The sequence below is a fragment of the Chrysemys picta genome, chromosome 3 (genome assembly GCF_011386835.1).
Source record: "Chrysemys picta bellii isolate R12L10 chromosome 3, ASM1138683v2, whole genome shotgun sequence".
NCBI lineage: Eukaryota > Metazoa > Chordata > Testudines > Emydidae > Chrysemys > Chrysemys picta.
Window position 1 is genome coordinate 154,394,672 of NC_088793.1, and position 18,837 is coordinate 154,413,508.

The 18,837-nt window shown below is 40.4% G+C and overlaps 1 protein-coding gene and 1 long non-coding RNA gene across 3 annotated transcripts in view; one reads left to right on the forward strand and one right to left on the reverse strand.

Annotated features, from left to right (window-relative positions):
- ALK (ALK receptor tyrosine kinase) overlaps nt 1-18,837 on the reverse strand; it is a 587,230-nt gene that overhangs the window by 387,218 nt on the left and 181,175 nt on the right. The gene's annotated exons all lie outside the window — the stretch shown is intronic.
- Nucleotides 1-18,837, forward strand: part of LOC112060545 (uncharacterized) — a 40,128-nt gene that overhangs the window by 20,174 nt on the left and 1,117 nt on the right. The window contains exons 2-3 of the long non-coding RNA XR_002889852.3: nt 12,956-13,120; nt 13,246-13,373. This is a non-coding gene — a long non-coding RNA (uncharacterized LOC112060545). The remainder of the gene's footprint in view (nt 1-12,955; nt 13,121-13,245; nt 13,374-18,837) is intronic.

Below are 18,837 nucleotides of genomic sequence, written 5' to 3' on the forward strand. Positions count from 1 at the left end.
GAGAGGTCTATAAAATCATGAATGGTATTGGGAAAGCAAATAAGAAAGTGTTATTTACCCTTTCACAGAACACAAGAACTAGGGGTATCAGGTTTAAAACAAACAAAAGGAAGTGCTTTTTCACACAAGGCACAGTCAACCTGTGCAACTTGTTGACAGTGGATCTTGTGAAAGCAAAGTATAACTGGGTTCAAACAAAAAACTAGATAAGTTAATGGGGATAGGTCCATCAATGGCTATTAGCCAAGATTGTCAGGGATGCGACCTCATAGTCTGGGTGTCCCTAAACTTCTTCCTGACAGAAGCTGGGACTGGACGACAAGGGATGGATCACTCGAAATTGCCCTGTTCTGTTCATTCTCTCTGAAGCATCTTGCCATTGTCCAAAGTCAGAATACTGGGGTAGACAGAGCATTGATCTGACCCAGCATGTCCGTTCTTATAAAGAGTAAGCCCTGGTCTACATTACAAACTTTTCCACTCCCCTGAGCAATGTAGTTATACCGAGCTAACCCCTGTTGTATGGGGCAGCTTCTCCTGTTGACATAGCTTCACCTCTTGGGGAGGTGGACTACCTACACCGACAGGAGAAGCTCTCTCATCAGCGTAGGTAACATCTCCACTAAGCGCTGCACCTGCACTGCTGCAGTGCTGTAAGTGTAGACAAGCCCTCAATCTACAATGAAGCAATGTCAGTAGAGGCCATTCATCGGCCTCTCTCTTCCCTTGGCCTGGAAGAAGATTAAGAGCCACAGCAATTATCCTCTACAGGGAAGAGGCCACATGTGGGGTTGATGACAATCTACTGTTCATGTAAGGAATTGCAGAAAGAACAAGCAGCAACCAAAAGTCATGAAACCAACAAGTTGCCAACTAAATTGCACTATTCAGTCATGCTGTTTTTGTTTCTTCCCTTCCCACGTCTTCAGACCTATCTGTTCAGGAACCAGCACACTGTGATCACTATACAAAGTAAATAATTAGAGGGAGCCTTGGGATCCCAAACAGAATAGCATTCTACCAGGATCAAATATAATATCCACCTAGGGAAAGGAGAAAAAACAACATACATCACAGTTAGTCACCTGTTCCACAGCAGTAAGGCTTCTCTTCACCCAAGAAGGGTGGTGAGTGAAGCAACTCATTTATATGTAGTTTGGAAACCATGCATTAAAGCCATATGTTATCACTGTAGGTTAGTGGTTAGAGCAGGGAACTGAGAGCCAAGATTCCTGGGTTCTATCCTCAGCTCTGTACACACCTCACTGTGTGCCTTTGGGCAAATCATTTGGCCTTTCTGTCTCAAGTTTCCCGTATGTAAAATGGGTCTAATAAATGTGCGCATCTCGCAGGAGTGTAATGAAGATTAATTCATGCTTGTAAAGCAGTAAGATCTTTGGATGAGAAGCACTATTCTAGTACACATTATTATTAATCTGGATGAAAGGTTTTCTATCAATGGAACATTATCTTTTGTTCTGCCAAGCTAACTACTTTACACTATCTCTGCTGACATTACTCAAGCTGAACTTTTCCTTTTTATGTCATTTGGCTACTGCTTTTTTTGTGGATTGCAGTTTAGCACAGATTACTGCATGCTACTGAGACTTTTTAAAATCTGTCTTCATTTTAACCCTCTCTCTGTATCAGGATGAACCCTGGATGTGAACAACTCTAAATTTATGTCATTTGAAATCCACCTCTAGATCCAAGCTTTACAGCTTGTTTCCATCCCTATCAAACCAAAGAGAATGTTCATAAGAACCTGTGACAACTTTATTTTCAGGAGTACTGGGCACTCCCAACTACAGATGAAGTTAACGAGAGCAGTAGATGCGCTGCACCTCTGAAAAATCAGATCCTCTGCAAGCTAAACACAGTGGGTCTGATTCTGCCTTTACTTGGGTTTTACACAAGTAGAACTCTACTGACTTCAATGGAATTGCTCTTGATTTACACAAGGATGAGAGAAGAATCAGGCCTACTGAATTTCACATAATTCTAGTCAGAAAGTTCTCCACACAAGACTACAGAGAGGTGCCCCATCTGTCAAAAACTCTCCTTAATCCAACTCACCTTCAAGTTTTTAAGAAGGGCCCATTGCTGGATACTATTCAACTGGAAACTGGCCCAATATCCAATGTGATGGGATAGGAGGAAGACTATGGAGATGTTTACATCATAGCTTCTGGGCCTGCTCACTGGGGCAATTGCTTGTAAATCCAAGTTGCAGTAGATCCTATGGTCCTGCTCTATTCCTTTTATGACCCCCTCTCCCAAAGCCCTGTCTAGTGAGGAGTCCCTTTGCAGCTGGGCTCTGTAACAATGTTATGGATGTGGATCTGTCTGCATGGGTCCCCTAGATCCTGCCACTTGTAGTGGAAGTACAATGGTTCATTTCTGTGGGGCACCCTCTCTGTCCATGGAACAGAGGAGACCTTGTCTCCCCCCCGCCCCTTTATTTTTTTTTAAATGAAAACTTTAAATGTTGGGGCTTGTCTATGTCCCTGGAAGGCAGTCAAATTTGGGGACAAAATGATTTTTAAATCCTTTAACAAACAAGCACTGCAGAAATCTGCTTCCCTCTTTGGCTGTGCAGAACAAATAAAGGGAACTTTCACAAGGAGAAACTAATTCAATTGCTTGTTGCCTTAGTGTTCTGGGTACATTAAACTTGCACAATATGATTCCCTCTGGAAGAAGAAACAATCCCGAGCCAGACATAATCATTAGGCAAAAGCAGTCATGTTTATATCGTTCAGATATAATCAGAGTCTACTTGTACTCATCAAAATAATGTTTGAATAATAGTTGTTCAAAAGATATCGTTTTTCCATCTTTTTGTGAGACTAGAAAGATAAATATTGAACCCTTCACTTCTCCAGAAGGCTCAGTTAGCAGAACTGAAATTCCTGTACTACATCCTAAACAAGTAACTACACGATAATAAATATAGTTTACAAAAACCACAAGTTACTTTAGAGGATTGTGCTGGTTCTTGCATGAACGTTGTGTCACACACAGCACAAACCTAAAGCCTTTCAAATGCATTAAAGATATTAACACTGGGTAATCAGCAGTCTGTTTCAACTCCAAGTTCACAGAAAATTCACCAATACAGATAGTTGGAACCTCCACGGTTTATTTAATAGATTAGGATCAAAATATCCAACTGCTGTTTTGTTCTTTTGATCCTCAGAAATAAGCATAACTTCATGAACTTCTATGGGGCTAACTTGACTTACGCCAGCTGAGAATCAGGTCTCAGGTGCATTTAAAATTGTTGGCACACATGATAAGTCTGTCAATTTGCTACAAGCCGAGGACTGCAACTTTATTTGGCTGTGTATTTATAATGGCCAAAGGATAGAGATGTCTTGATGCTCAGAGATGCTGAGCACCTGAAGCACCCATGGACTTCAGTGTGATGTATGGCTGCTCAGCACTGAGTCCACTTCTATTTTGGTGCCTAAATATAAATTCAGAGGCTTAACACTATGCACCTATGTTATCTGGGCCACTTTTTAAAAATAAAGAAATATATTTAACAATAGCATTTGCTTGTACTTTCCTTGGTAGAGAAATAGAAATTGCTTGACATTTGAATTAGAGAAGTAGTAAAATCATGAAATAATGATTAGCACTTCACATTTATAGATGCCTCAAAGCACTTTACAAAGGAGAATATTATTATCCCCAATCTACAGATGGAGTAATTGAAGGTCAGAGAGGTTAGGTGACAGGCCCAAAAGGTTACACAGCAAGTCACTGGCAAAGCTGGAAATAGAATTCATGTTTTGTGAGGCTCATGTCCTACTCCCACCCCTATATCATGTTCTAAAACTGGTTCTCAGTTGATCAGCTTTGTTTTCACACTACACTAACAGAGAAAGGGCTGCCATGGAAAGCATTTTTGAGTATCATGGATTGCATTTAGGGCATCTCTGGCCATAATACTCTGTCTCCATGGAAAATGTGGAACTGGGGCCTCTGCACAGACTGTACTGTTCTTATTATAATCTAATCATCCATCTAAAAAGAAAAGGAAACCCAGAATGTCTCTCCTCATCAGCTCACAGAGATAGCCTTGATAATGTAAACCGATACCCTGATGGCTGGCTAATCAATGTCTGCTGAGAACAACAGAATTTAAGATGGGGCCAATTTACAAGGTTCAGATCTCCCCAAAATTCCAGGATTTTGGTACAAGACCATCTCTAAATAGGATCAAAATCAGAGCAAAAACTCCCTCACACATATTAATTGTATATTAACGTTGGAGCACAGTTCTTCAGTAACACAGGAAGATGTTGAGCTGAATTCAAAATTGTGCATTAGCAGCATTCTGGCATCTACTGGAAAGATCCATTTCCAGACTTCCAACTTCCAAGCCTGCCCATACCCACTGCCAATATGACCTTTCTGGACCCCCAGACCTCAGCTGCTTGCTGAGACGAAAAAAAAGTTGTAGATACATTTAGGGTGACTCTAGTTTCTTCAGTTTCCTAATGATCTTCCTCCTGCAGGAGGGCCCTACTATCCTAACCCAATGAGAGTCTCAATGCTCTTACCCCTTCCATCTTCTATTCCAAAAAGAAAATACTTTTTGTTCCCAGCTGTAATGCTTGGCAACCCCCACCCCAAGGGGTGCCATATTCACATGAACGTAGGACTTGCTCTGCACATTGGACCTTGCGCTGTAAAGAGTCATGCCCAATGCATACTTATTTTTCATTCTGTACGGAAAAAATAGGGGCATCTGTATAGCTATTTCCATTGTCCCATTGTTTGTATAGCTACAAAAAAAGCTTGTGACTTGCAATCATAATTATAACACAACTAACCCTATTTATCAGCAGTCTCCAAGCCATACCATTAGGTTTAACAGACCCTGGTATGTCTCTGTTAATCTTTGCATTTGAACATGCCTATCTTTCTTTCGGTGCTACTACCGTAAACCTATTTACTGTGAATGAGATTGGTCTGTGACAGCAGGTGCCAAATGCGACTAGCCCACAGGTTCTTTCACAACAAGATTCAACAGACTTGGAAATGAGTAGCGAAAGTTTAGTCCAGAAGTGAGCTGGGTTTTAATTACTTTCTGAAATCATTGTAACAGGGCTACTCTAATGCATTTAGCAACAATTAGCTCTCAAAGCCCCAACAGCTGCACATTGCTGATGCTCTCCAGATGCAGGCAAAGGAATTAAATCATGGATAATTCAATTGGAAAATTGGGTGTAATTATGGAGAATGCAGAGTCTGCTAGACTCCTTGTGCTGATTGGTAGTTACTTTAAAAATAGTGAGGTGGTCTGCACAGTACACACTGCATGTAAATAGGTAGCTATGTTTGGAGAAATCTCATTTAGTTTCATGAAGATATGGTTTAACATTGTTAAAAACGTATTTGATGACATTAATGTGAATCTATCCTCACTACCCAATTCTGGGCAAGGAACAGAATGATCCAGTATCATTTGCAGATGGGATAGTACTACTATTCACTTATAGCACCTTCCCTTTGGAGGAACTCAAAGCACTTTACAAATATTAAAATGAGATTCTGCTGTAAAAACAATGTAAAAACAGCCTTTTCTTTCAACTGATTGCAACGATGTGTGCATCCAATCAAGTTCGTCTGCTTTGTTAACTAACAACTTTTTAACTCCTAGCTTTTGGGAGAGTAGCTAGATTCCATTTTGCTCATGCATCACCCGTAGAATTGTTAAGTTACAATTAGCAATAGAACTGATGACTGCAGAAGTTCCAGTCACAAAATATTCATTATTGTTGAAGATGCAAAGACCAGAAAACTTGACTTTGCTTTCAGATTCCACGTTAAGCTTGCAGGGCTAACACTTAAGAAAGCCATCTTTTCATTTGTAAATTGAGCAGATTTACTCTTGAATCATTGAGACACAATAAACATGTAAGCTGAAAACACATTTGCCCACCTTCCTTTAAAAAAAAGTTCTTTTTCTGAGTCAAACCCTTTAGTTTCACAATATCTGACTGAGGCTTGATCTACATGAGCAGCTTATGTTGGTATAACTATGCTGCTCAGGGGTGTGGAAAATGCACACCCTGGGGCCCGGAGTGACGCAGTTATACCAACCTAACTCCCCCAGGTAAACAGCACTATAACATCAGGAGGTCTTCTCCTATGGACACCTCTTGGGCAGGTGGAGTACCTACTAAGGCTAGGTCTACACTACCCGCCTGAATCGGCGGGTAGAAATCGATCTCTCGGGGATCGAATTATCGCGTCTCGTCGGGACGTGACAATCGATCCCCGAATCGACGCTCTTACTCCACCAGCAGAGGTGGGAGTAAGCGCCGTCGACGGGGAGCCGCGGAGGTCGATTTTGCCACCGTCCTCACAGCAGGGTAAGTCGGCTCCCATAGGTCGAATTCAGCTACGCTATTTGCGTAGCTGAATTTGCGTATCTTAAATCAACCCCTCCCCCTCGTAGAGAAGACCTGCCCTATGATGGGAGAAGCCCTCCTGTGGGCATAGGTAGCGTTGACACTGAAGCACTGCAGCCTTTTAAGCCCTGAGCTTGCTAAACACGATCACAGTTTTACTAGGGTGACCAAATGTTCCAATTTTATAGGGAAAGTCCCGATTTTTGGGTCTTTTTCTTATATAGGCTCCTATTACCCCCCAGCCCCTGTCCCGATTTTTCACATTTGCTGTCTGGTCACCCTAAGTTTTACTCATGGTCATGGGTCAACAGACACAGAAAGATTCATTGACATGTCCACCATCATCCCGAATCAGTGGCAGAGGTAGGAAGACCACCTAGAAATTCTGAATTTCAGTCTCCTGCTCTAACCACAAGAAAATACTGTCTTAGTAATAGTTCATATGTCCATTTATGATAATAGTGGTCTAAATAAAATTATATTGTATTCGGTATGGTAAGCCAAAGAAATATTTTCCAGAAAGTCTTCATTTTATTCCTTTAAAAATAAAGTGTAAATAAAAAGTATCTTTAGGCAATAAAGCATCAATTATTCTTAAATGGTTTCAGTAATCAATCACCCAACAGCAAATCTGGAGTTATTTTTGGCACTATTAGCAACACAATGATAATGAAAATTGATTACAAAGTCACAACCCCTCATTAAGTTGCTGTCAATTGGCCAAAAAACTACATTGCTCAATTTTATTTTTAAAAATAGTGGTGGTAAAAAAAATCATCAATTAAAGGGACATCTGGTAAGAAAAAGATGACAAACTGCTCAGTTCTCTCACTGATAGCCTTTAAGCCAATGAAGAGGGGGGAAAAAATCTTTATGGGGTCTTTTGTCCCTTTTCAAGCAGAGAAACGTAATCCTGTCTGATGGCTGGGAACAAGTCACTAGCCTCCAGTAACAGTGTTCAGAGAAGGATAGCATTCAAACTGCAGATCTCAGCAGCTAAAGAGACACAAACTAACAGATGAAATGTGCTCTAAGGGCTTAACCATTGAAGCTGCTAAGCATTCTGCTCCAAACCAGCAAAACTCTAAAGCACATTCTTAACGATTAACATAGAAAACGGTCCCACCAAATTCAGTGGGCCTACTCACATGCTTAAAGTTTAAAGACAGGTTTCAGAGTAGCAGCCGTGTTAGTCTGTATCCGCAAAAAGAAGAACAGGAGTACTTGTGGCACCTTAGAGACTAACAAATTTATTAGAGCATAAGCTTTCGTGGACTACAGCCCACTTCTTCGGATGCATATAGAATGGAACATATATTGAGGAGATAATATATGTTCCATTCTATATGCATCCGAAGAAGTGGGCTGTAGTCCACGAAAGCTTATGCTCTAATAAATTTGTTAGTCTCTAAGGTGCCACAAGTACTCCTGTTCTTCTTTTTAAAGTTTAAAGACATGCTTAAATATGGCCTATCTGAAGACGAAATGGAAAAAAATTAGATTTGGGCCCATTTTTGTTTTTACATCACAAAAATCCAAGGCCTGAATTAGTTTTTTTACTTTTAGAAAGAAATTTCTCAACTTCCCTGTTTTGTTGACATCACTCGGGATGGATCAGACAAGTGGACTAAGAACTCTTTCATGTGTCAAGGAAAGGGATATTGATATTTTAATCTTAATTGGGAAAACTTTCCGCCCAACTCTTTGTCTGACATTTGAGTTGAATAGTTATTAACAAAAAACAAACCAGACTTTAAGACAGTCTGGACGAAAAATATTTCCCTTTTCAATTACTCTTGGTAATTACTTCCAATTACTTGCTTGATATCTGGGATATCATAGACCTGTTAGGTCTCCAGTCACGCACAGAATCCTCTCCTAGGGAAAAATGTTTAGACAAGACCTGAATTTCAAATATAACTGTGGTGTATTGAAAAATATTTAAAATGTGATCTCTTTAAATTCTCAGGGATTTTCCTGGTCCTGCTTGCAGGCAGGGGGCTTGGTAGGGAAGAGTGTGATTGTGGGCAGGCAGCTCAGAGTAAGGTCGGGTAAGTTGTGTCTCTCCATTTTAGAGATCAGACTGCTTTGTTTCTCTCAGTTTTGGGGTACTGTGTGTTCTCATTCTGAATTCTAAGAAAAAAAGTATTCTTACATTCAGGGCCGGCTCCAGGCACCAGGCAACCATGCACATGCTTGGGGCGGCACCTGGTAAGGGGCGGCCAATCTTGGGGTGGCGGGGGGCGGCGTGGTATTCAGGGGGGGGCACTCCGGCAGAGGGGCGCTCGGCGGGGGGTCGCGGCGCTCGGGGGGGGTTCCGGCGGCGCGGCGCTCGGCGGGGGGGGGACGGGCTCCGGCGGCGCGGCGCTCGGCGGGGGGGGCGCGGGGCACGGCGCTCGGGGAGGGGTTCCGGCGGTGCTGCGCTTTTTTTTGCTGCTTGGGGCAGCAAAAAAGTTAGAGCCGGCCCTGCTTACGTTGCAACCTTCCATCAATAATATTTTATGTTTGTCTAACTTCTGTTTGTATATCATGAACATAAAAAGCAGCCTTTCAGGCCACCTTCATACATTCTAAAGAAGCAAAGAAATGTTGTTCCGCCTTCCTCCTCCCCCTCACTGTCCCTTTGCAGCTCACTCTCAATGAGGAGTGCCTGTTGCGCAGCATTAGCCAATATACAGTATATATTTGTAATGCGTATGGCACATCACACTATTATATATTACATGCACAACATTAATATTGTACGTATATCATATATGAAGATTGGGTAGTTAATGTAAGAAATATAATTGTGGATTGTGTTATCGTCCTTGGAACAGACAAATAAAAACGTGTCAGAAATAAAGTGTCTGAATGTATGTCCTGGTACCTCCAAGGCTCCCTGACACGTGGAATGTGGTATTGAAAACAAAGATAAGGAAGGTACAAGAAAACAAGATAAGAAACTATTACAAACTGGCGGGTTGAATCTTGGCTGACATATAGAAAGCTTTTAGTTTGTAAATAACTACAAGACAAATAAACACAAGTGGTCTGCTTCAAAAGTGTGCACTCAAGACTATGTAGGGTGAATATTGTGAGATTGCTTCTCTGAAAAAGTGGTATGTGTATCTCCTTTTCGTGCTGCACTCCTTTGTCTTCAATAAACTGACTACACTTGGCTATTTGGTGTCTCAGGTATTTTTGATATCGAACCGCTAGCGTAGTCAAGCATTTGGCCAGATCTAGTCAATAACGGGTGCTCTGCCATGCCTGCCTCCTATTTACCTGGATGCTCTCTGAATCTCTACAATGCTTGAACTAGGAGACTGGAATTTGGGCAGCCCACTCTTTACTGTGGTAGGAGTGAGCACATCTAAATGGGAGGTGGTGAAAACTGAAGCCTTTGGCCCATATTATGTCTGGCCCACTGTGGTTGCACGAGAGAGTCAGAGACGATAAAAGGCTCACACCCAATAAGTCTCTGTGCAGGCACGACACATAATCCAGTGTTTTTGCTGCCCCAGCCACCCCACAAAGGGATGCTTACACGGACAGTGGAGTTAATCTTCCCAAAATGAAGAGAGGAGAGGCCATGGTATCATGACAACTCCTCCACACCAGCCACCTGAGCTGGCTCTGCTTTGTGGAGCGGGAAGCACCTGACACACCCAGCAGAAAGATGAAGCAAGGGCCACTTTTGTTATTAACCCAGTGAAGGCAGGCACAGTGGAGCAGTGCCCCTCCATAGTAACCCACCATACTATCTACCTGAAAGATATAACTTAGTCCTCTTTAGTCTGATGACTTGAAGCAGCTGTCTCCCCCAAAATTGGTCATCACTGAACTAAGCTAACAAACAGGCCCATTTTGGAGGGGATAGGTTACTTCAGTGTGATTAGTAGCATGACTTCATGCTTTGGTTCAGCGAGTGTGCTCAACATGGCTGCTTTTAAAGGATAGAGGGGATGGTGCCTGTTAAGAGTTCAGTGCCACAGAGGGGAAAAGAAAAGTGGACGGTGCCTTTTTGGAAAATTAAGATTTGGTTATTTTCCCTGGAAAGCAGAAAAGGAGTGATTTGTTGTCCACTGCTCTTTCCAAAGTTTGTACTGTAACTAATGAGGTTCTTCTGGCTATAAAGGAGTGTTCAATAACTCAGCCCCAAAACCATTTGGCTACAATGATAAAAATGGCATATCAATTACACAGCAAGTTAATTTGTTTTTGCCAGTCCCCTTCTCATCAAATCATTCTTGCCATATTGAGCAATTGTTTCGATTAGTTGAACACTTGGGATATGTTCTCTTTCTAGACACCCCCACTAGATGTAATGCCCCCAGATGTCCTAGTGTCATACACAGGGGAGAGTAGCACCAGTAAGGAAACACTAACTTGAGTATGGATGCTTATACACACCGAGGCACTGATCACCTGAGTTAACTCTTCACTGAAGACATACCTGGAGTCTATGGCAGAGCTGGGAAGCAAGTTGGTCCCCCTTCCCTTACCCCTAGAGCTCAATCTTTGTGACACTAAGGACTACATTAGAAATTTTCCTGTAATCCAAATCCAATTATACACACACATAGCCACACACCCAACCCTCCAGTGTTTAAGGTAAATAAATACCTTCAATGTATTTCTTGTTCCTGAATCTTCTTTGATCCTAGAGATAAACTTGAACTAAAATCCTGGATTTGAACAATCCTGAACTCTAAGGAAGTCCTGATTCAAATTCCACAGTGAGTCAGACTCACCTCAACTTGATATAGAAACAGAAATTGTTTGAGCTCGTTGACAAGAAAAAGCAACTGTTAACCAGCTTTGTCCTACACCCCGCCTGCAAAAGGAATGCTAGCTGCAGGATGCATTTTCAGACTCTGTGAGCCACAATTATACTTTGGCTTATTCTTTGGTCTCACCTTGCCTCAGAGTTTTAAAGTACTGTATATCTTAATGAGTAGGACGTGGTTCAAGCAGATGACAGGGAGCCAGGCATTCTGGAGTCTATTCCCATTTCTATCTCTGACTCACTATGGGATTGCTTAATCTATACCTCAGTTTACCTAGCTGTAAAGTAGGGATAAGACCTACCTCTCAAAGCAGTATTATGACGCTTAATATATAAGTGTTCATAAAAAAACTTGATATGAAGAGTGCCAAGTATTATTCATTCAGATGCTGCCATTGATTAGTAAACACCCTCATTTATCATGCACCTGTACTAAGCAGTATTTAATAGGATCTGCCCTTGTTTAATAGATGCTCCTTGTACTACACAAGCCAAAGGAGAAAGTCAATACATTTAATAGAATCTATGGTTTCTAAATAAAGACATACGGTATCTCATTGTATTTGTTCCTAGACACTTTCCTTTAATCATTAGCTTGTCACAGAATAAATTGAAGAGGAATTAAATTATCACCTCTTTGGAAGCTTTGAGCTTAGTTTAGGAAGATGCGTGTCTGTCTGTCCATCTGAAAAATGGAACAGTGTCTTCAGGGTTGAAGTGCTTCTGTTTTATTTTGTAGTTAGATACCAGAGTCTGACAACATGGTCTGTTGTTCCCAAATGTACCGAGTTCAGTATGGAAAATTCCAAATTGTGTATGTTATAGCAACTTCCATCTCTGATGAAATGACCTTAAGGCAGCACATGAATTTGTTTGGGCAAAGCCTGACCTATCCATACCTTGCAGTATCAAAAGCTGTCACTTCTCAGGGAGGAGTCAGAAACAAAACCCCATTTCCATTCACAGCTCAACTTTGAGTGACACCCAAACCTGGAATTGGATCTGAATCAGATTTTTTACAATGAGGCCAATTATCTTTACAATGAGGTGAACCAAAAATCTCAACTTGGAACATCCTTGAATTTTGGGGTGTTTAAGATCCAGATCAGAATTCCAGGTCAGCTCGGGCCCATCTCTTTGATAAATGAAATTACTGTGACACACGTGAAAAAGATTTGCAAACTGACCTCCATTATACTGTTAACACACCTTACAAGGCTCCAAACCTCAAGAGATTGGAATCTGTGGTATATAGCAAAATGCTTCCCTTCATTTTCCTGACTTTTCCACTTGCATGCTGGAAGGTCAATGAAAGCAAGTTGGCTGGTGCTACAAGAACCATACAAAGGAAGTTATTGTAGCTGCTTGTCCAGCACTTAATCACAACCAATGGCAAATGCCAAAGGTTTCAGAGGATCCATCCGGATACCTCTGAGTCTGCAAAGTTGGGCTAGCTGTCTTGCTTGTGGTTGAGCCAAAGATCCTAGGAGAACAGCTTTTCACAGATGTTGGAGATTTCTGCTTCCAACCAGACATGGAAAGAGCAAAGATCTTGTGAAACAATGAGAACAAAAAGGTAACTGAACTTTTTGAAAATTACAAGAGAAAGGTCATTTTGGGTACAGTTTGAGTTCATGGGTTCTTGGCTCGCTCATCCTTCCTTTGATGCCTGAATGTTTGTAAATCAGAAAAATGACTGTTTCTGGATTAACATATCAAAGGATTTTGTTTTGAGTCTTTCCTTTATTTCACCCAGAAAGGGGACAGAATGGTGACTTAGCCTCAAGATTTATTCTCTGTGTCTGTGGTTCAGAGAGGAGCCTGGAGGACAAGATGAGTCAACGCCAGCTCTATGATGTCGATTGACCTACTTTTCCATGAGGAAGACCAGGCTGAGTGACTCGTTTGCAATAAGATAGTGGTAAAGATCTTAATGGCTACAGACTTTGCACTGATCAGCATAAGAATAAGGTCCTGGTATTTTGGGTTTTTTTGAGCATGCGTGGGCTGGATTGGATACTGATCAAATAATGACCTCTTTTCTAGGCAGTGGTTGGCATTCCGGAACAAAGTTTGGTGTACCATGGCCTGTCAGAGACCCCACAGAAGACCTACAAATACACAGTGATGGGAAGAGACCTAGAACTGCTCAACTCCCCATGCTATAAGGCAAGGTGAGTTGATGTCTTGTTCTGTAGTAACTTACAATAGTTTGCCTTGATGGTTCCTGACCCACCTCTAATTGGCCCTGTCCAATAAGGAAGGGTGAAAGAGAGACCAAAGAAGGGAGCATCTCTAGACAGAGCAACTGTTGGGTAGGAAATAGGGCTGAACTTAGAGGCCAAAGGGTTTTGAGTTCCTTATGGAGAACTGGGTGCCTAACACAATATACTAAATAAAGGGCAACATGGCCCAGCTTAGGGATGGAGTAAACCTTTAAATATTCGTGATCAGTAACAGGACATTGCAACGTTTGTGTCACTACATGGAAAGACAAGATCCCCCTTCCTAGATCCCAGCCGGGATCCCCAAGACCCCAAGGCACTACCCTTAATCCACTCTGGATGTACCAAAAGGAGACTGGAACCCTTGGAATGTGGCTGAAGCACTGATACATGTAAAGATGGCTGTTGTTGGGGAAAAAGTTGGTCAGTGGATCTTATTCTATCACAGTTACTCTCAAAATAAGTAAGTAAAAGAAGAACAGCCTCATCTGATGGGCCAAATCCTGCTCATGTGAAGCCAGATTCATTGATTGATTTCAATGGAGTTAGCATTCTGGATGAATTTGATCCATTAATTACAAATCAATTTAAAGGACGGGATTATTCACATAAATAAAGTAAATAGGAGTTGGCCCGATGCCTATATATTCTCCATTCAACTAGCATTTTATACAACAAAATGAGACCGAACTTTAGGAATAGTTTATAAATCATGACTTACAATGTAATTATTCTTGTACCTATGGAAATGGCTTAGTGACGCACTGCATGCATCTCACGGTATTAAGAAAAATATAAAAAAAGACATCTACAGACAGAATACAGATGTCTCAATTACACTAACCTCAGCATCTTGCCTTTACATTGCAGCCTTCATTAGTCACTTTAACTGGATTAAAATAAACATAATTGGTCTACAGTGTAAAACGAATATATATTTTAAGGAAAAAAACCTAGCACCAAATAACTACTTTGGTGGTTCCCCACCCCCTGCCTGTTACTTAAAATATATGAAACTGGTGATATCAGCTATAACCGCATTATCAATTTCCCCAAGGAAGATTTAACCTCAAAAGGCATATATATGATGTCTTGGGTAATATTTTTGGTGATGCACTGCTTCCCAGAGGCACTGAAGTATGTAAACTCTAATTGAAAAGATATATTATGAAGCATCTATATTGGCTTTTGCTTTATGGATGCATTAATGGAAAGAGCAATAATTTGCCCAGAAAACATCTGGTATGATACCATATATAGAAACATTCAGAATATGTCAAATGCACCGTCTTCCTTTACCCCAGTGGGCTTCTTTAGGGAAAGAGGTTAAATTGAGGTTAGCTAACACACACTGACCTAATCACAACCTTTTCCCTACTGTAGATGCAGGTTAACACCCTTTGCCTGAATTTAGCTGGTCAAGGTCCACCTTAGGTGGGAGTCTGGCCTGCTATCACATGCATCTTACCTTTTGGAGTTCTGGGACTCTGCCTTACCCTTATGCATATGCCTGAATGAATGTTTAAATGTACTTGGTATAATACAACAGAAAAGAGAATCTGTTTTCACTTGACATTAAAAGCAATAATAAATAGATTCTAATCCAACCTCCCTTGTCAATTTACTAATGCTTTTAATAGACTCAAAAAAATGGGGCTGGAGAAAATCCCCTTTGATATTGTGTATATGCTAAGACCATCAAGGGACCAACATGATGCTAAAATACTCCATGATCACGGAAGTTCTAGGTGTTAAACTCCTCACAATTTTATAGCTAAGCCATAGGAGATGCAAGCTCTACTCTCCGCTTTGTCATATTTAATTATGTACTTAATTAAATGTTACATTTTGTTGACACTTATGATATGTAGTAGCTGGTGTCAGCACAGCAAAACAATCTAAAATAAGTACTTAGAATAGTAGTAAAGCAACTGCTAATAATTCAATGATCATTAATTCATTTACTCAGTGTTCTGCTTCCTTATGTAATGTGTGGATGTTCTCTTTGCTTATAAATAATGTATTATGTAAAGAAAAAAGTGTGCATGTGTGTAAATGCAGTGTTGTTTAAAAGGGACTGATTTGATAGCTCTGCAGAATGAGGGGCACCTATCCTACACCATTGAAGCCAATCGCTAAAATCTCATTAGCTTCAGTGGTGTGAGATCAAGCCCATAATCTCTATTTAGAAAAAAGAAAGCACAGACTGCAGTAAGGCAAGCTTGCTCTATGTTGCTCCTCCAATGACTCTCTCAACCTTGGCCATGAGGGTCCATCTCTAGATATGAGAGAGAGGAGTTAATTTTTCATACCCATTCTCTTCTGGGACTGCCCACAACAATGCCAAGTCCAGCAGTGGTCAAGTACTATTTCCATCAATTCAAATCTGCTAAGTAATTTCTGTAGCTACTTTGTAAATTATTGTGTAGTCACAGGTAATGAGCAAATCATTAATTTTACTGTGCATCAGAAATTAATATATCCTGTAATTTTTCTCTCTCAGTTTTGGGAGTAGAAGATGCTTCATTTCAGATGAATTCCTGGTAAACCTTAACTGAATTATGGAACAAATGAGCAAACAAATAAGATTTCCAAGCCAACAAACCCACACACCCATTCATATTCAGTATAAATATATATAACTATTATATAATACTCACAATTAGAAATAAACACATAGCCCTACAATGAGATAATATTTTAGCCTCTTTAGAGCAGGCTCATTAAAGTGAAATAATGTTGCAATAACAGGGCACAAGTGTATCATTAACTAGGAGGGTAGTCTGCAGAATGCCAAGAATATCCAGTGCATTTTGTCTGTGAAGAGGGAGCATGAGCTGGGATCTGACCGTTGTGAAAAGTGGCATCTTTTCTTCACGGCACTTTGGGGTTTTGGCATCAGGAGTTTGTGTTTTTAAAATCAGATGCATTTTAGTATTTTAATATTGTATATGTTCCTATGGGGCTCTGTGATCGTATTTGATATGTATATGCTGTCATGTTCAGTCTTCAAACAAAATCTGATCTGATGTAGAGCTGGTGGAGCTATTCATTACAAGCAATATCCATTATAAAAATCTAACCTCTTCTGTTTATAAGGAGCTTGTGCATCAACCCTGTGAATATCTTTTCTTTGCAATACTATGGATGAATAATTTTCAAACTGTGGGCTGTTTGCAAATAGTTTGTCTCATCCATTCACTATTTGTGGTGTGTGGTTGATCTAGTTAAGTCATATGATAATATTTTGGCTCCCTGATTGAATGACTAAATCTTTTAAGCAGGAGAATACTCAATAGTGAAAAATTCACTCCTGGTTGGATCACCATTAGGGCTCAAATTTGTTAAAGATTAGGAGGATTTGCATATATTTTCATGAATATCTGATGCCATCCTAATGTTTACAAATAACTAACACTGACCTCACAGATTAAATGTGACACTTATTAACAAAAATGTTCTTAAACCATTTTTAAACTGTTTGACCATCTGGATTAAGTCCCGACAAACAAGGTGAGCTTCGTTTTTCCCTTCAGTTCGGAAGGGTGGTGCAATATGCAGTCAGAGGTAAAAGGTCTTTTGTTTTGTTTTTAAAGCAAAACCTTTCTCTGATGAAGAATGGCTTTTCAACAAAATCCAAAATTTTGATTCTGTCAAAGTTTTTCTATTTTTGACATACAACAATTGCATTGCATTTACAAATAAAATATTTCATTTCATTTTGACTATCAAAAATGAAAAATGTTTTTTTCAGCACTAAAAAGACAACTCAGTCCATTTCTGTCAGTTCAAGACGCTTCTCAAAGCAGGTCTTATGGACCAAAGTCAGCTCTTACTTCACCCATGAAAATATCTCTTCCTCATTTGTCTATCTGGCTCAAGTCCACCTGGTTCCTGGGTATTCATCCTGTATTTTTTCCCCATTGATGAATATGCTGATATTTATGGTTGTATTTACACTGGAAAAAATGTTGTACTACTTAAAAACCCTGAAAAGGGGGAAAAAGCTAATTTCTTGCTAGCACATGCTTTGATGTATACCATCCTGTTTGTTTAATATCTAATATTTTGTTCCAGATTATCACTTTATCATCTTATAGCATCTTCCTCATTTTTCTCTGTCCTAGGGACAATAAATTAACGGCAGTAGGCATTTATACTCCAGTAGTTCATTATCTTTGATTGCTAATATTCTCAGTGCCTGGGTCTCATTCCACACCGTCTATGTCCTTTGCTCTCCATTTTTTACATAAGAACATAAGACCCATACTGGGTCAGACCAAAGGGCCATCCAGCCCAGTATCCTGTTTGCCAACAGTGGCCAATGTCAGATGCCCCCGAGGGAATAAACCTAACAGGTAATAATCAAGTGATTTCTCTCCTGCCATCCATCTCCATCCTCTGACAAACAGAGGCTAGGGACACCATTCCTTACCCATCCTGGCTAATAGCCATTAATGGACTTAACCTCCATGAATTTATCTAGTTCTCTTTTAAACCCTGTTATAGTCCTAGCCTTCACAACCTCCTCAGGCAAGGAGTTCCACAGGTTGACTGTGTGCTGTGTGAAGAAGAATTTCCTTTTATTTGTTTTAAATCTTCCGCTCATTAATTTCATTTGGTGGCCCCTAATTCTTATATTATGGGAAGAAGTAAATAACTTTTCCTTACTCACTTTCTCCACACCACTCATGATTTTATAGACCTCTATCATATCCCCCCTTAGTCTCCTCTTTTCCAAGCTGAAAAGTCCTAGCCTCTTTAATCTCTCCTCATATGGGACCTGTTCCAAATTCCTAATTATTTTAGTTGCCCTTCTCTGAACCTTTTCTAATGCCAGTATATCTTTTTTGAGATGAGGAGACCACATCTGTATGCAGTATTCAAGATGTGGGCGAACCATGGATTTATAGAAGGGCACTAAGATATTCTCCGTTTTATTCTCTATCCCTTTTTTAATGATTCCTAACATCCCGTTTGCTTTTTTGACTGCCGCTGCACACTGCATGGACGTCTTAAGAGAACTATCCACGATGACTCCAAGATCTCTTTCCTGATTAGTTGTAGCTAAATTAACCCCCATCATATTGTACATATAGTTGGGGTTATTTTTCCCAATGTGCATTACTTTACATTTATCCACATTAAATTTCGTTTGCCATTTTGTTGCCCAATCACTTAGTTTTGAGAAATCTTTTTGAAGTTCTTCACAGTCTGCTTTGGTCTTAACTATCTTGAGCAGTTTCGTATTGTCTGCAAACTTTGCCACCTCACTGTTTACCCCTTTCTCCAGATCTTTTATGAATAAGTTGAATAGGATTGGTTCTAGGACTGACCCTTGGGGAACACCACTATTTACCCCTCTCCATTCTGAAAATTTACCATTTATTCCTACCCTTTGTTCCCTGTCTTT